Genomic DNA, 1,849 nt, shown 5'->3' on the forward strand with positions numbered 1-1,849 from the left:
CACAACAGGTTCAGCAACCCTGACTTGTTTCCTCCACAAATCCATTCCACAGGCTCCAGTGCAGTGACAACAGACTCTTTATAGAAGACCCTCTTCATGTAGGTGTCTGTAGCTAGGTGGGGAACCACTCATGGTCTGCCAAATCCCAATCTTCTAGCTTCAAGTGTGGGATCTGCGCCAAGCGCAGAACTTCAAAGGTGATGTTCTCTGGTAATAGGGGTGTGTTGAGGAGGAACTGTCTTGCATCTGAGTCCTTAGGGACCTTCATTTTTCCCTTACGTGGAGGGATATACTCTGATAGCTTAGATATGGGATCCACCCCCTCAATGTCTATGTCATCCACGCCCTCCTCAGCCTCCAGATCCACCACTTTTCCCTTCTCTTTCACGCTGGGTTTTTCCTTCCTCTCGACCTATGTAGCAGCATGATTTTTCAATGACTCACGCACCGACACCGACCTCTTTTTCTTATCTCTCTTAGGTTTGGGGACCTCTCTCACCAGCATAGGCTTTAGCCTATGCGACCTCAGCGTCGTAGGCACTGCAGTCAAAACCTCCATGCTCATCACCTCTAGAGAATCTCCCTCAGAGGCGATAGTACCTTTAGTGCTAGTGGTCTCTCCTAGTCTAGACATCATGCTGAGAATGAAACACTAGGTATCCTCAGGAAACTTCTCGAAAACTGAACTAGCAACCAAATCAACGTAAACCTAAGGATTCATATACAAGCAGTAGCTCAACACATAAATTCTAAGAGTGCAAAGTGTTTTCCGATGGATGGCCATGCATAATTTATAGGCAAATTTGAATTCAAATTCGACCATTCCCCCCAAAATTGGTCCATAAATGCTAGATTGGTGGCATATTTTCCAATACTTCACTCTTAAAATCAGCCTTAATTGCCTTAAATTCTACCCCCCGCTGATCTTAACCATCTCCTCACTGTCAAATCATGAATAATGAGGGAAATTATCACTTTTTGGATGCACTGCATGGTCTTTCCCTCTATAACGAAACTCCCTTCGTGCTTCTTCTGGTATCATGACGCCATCCTGTTTTGCGTGGACCCTTGGTCGTGCAGCTCTACAAATTGGACAATGTAGTGTATAGTCCGGTGCTTCCTTGCAGTTGCTTGGAGCGGTAAGACTGTGCTACTGTCATGTAGTCATTGGGCCAGATCCCTGATGTATGGCTTCAATTGGCTTCCCTTTACCTTTCCCGAAAATGGATCTCCATTCAACTTCATGAAATGAACTGCTCCACCATTAGTAATCTCTTTGATAACATATGGCCCCAGCCAATGCATTTGAAATTTTTCAAGAAACTTATCAAACTTATTATCATATAATAGAACTAATTCATTTACCTTGAAGGTGTGTAGTTTGATGTGTCGATCATGCCATGCCTTTTCACGTTCCTTCTAAACCTGTTGATGGAATCCAACCAAAGTCTATCTTCCTTGATCTTTGTTTACTACGTGAGCCTCTCTTCTAAGGCTCTGCGGTCTACCATTCCTGTAAAAGCCACTATGCATAGACTAGGCACAATGTACTCCATAGACATTATAGCCTCTATGCCATAGAACAACCTAAACGGTATATGACTAATAAGATTCTTACAAGTAGATCAGTAAGCCCATAACACTACTAATATGCACACATCCCAATCATTCCTCTCCACATTGAAAACCTCTGTCAATGTATTCTCCAATATCTTATTAAACTCTTTAACCATCCCATTGACCTCAGGATGATATGGTGTACTTTTTTGATGATGAACTTGGAATTCTTCTGTGTTGATCTTTTCATTAAGGAAATTTGTACTGCGATCACTCATTAAAATCTTTGGGC

This window comes from Pinus tabuliformis, chromosome 4_1 (genome assembly GCF_031772625.1).
Source record: "Pinus tabuliformis cultivar Carrire ecotype Pingquan chromosome 4_1, CPIR1, whole genome shotgun sequence".
Lineage (NCBI taxonomy): Eukaryota > Viridiplantae > Streptophyta > Pinopsida > Pinales > Pinaceae > Pinus > Pinus tabuliformis.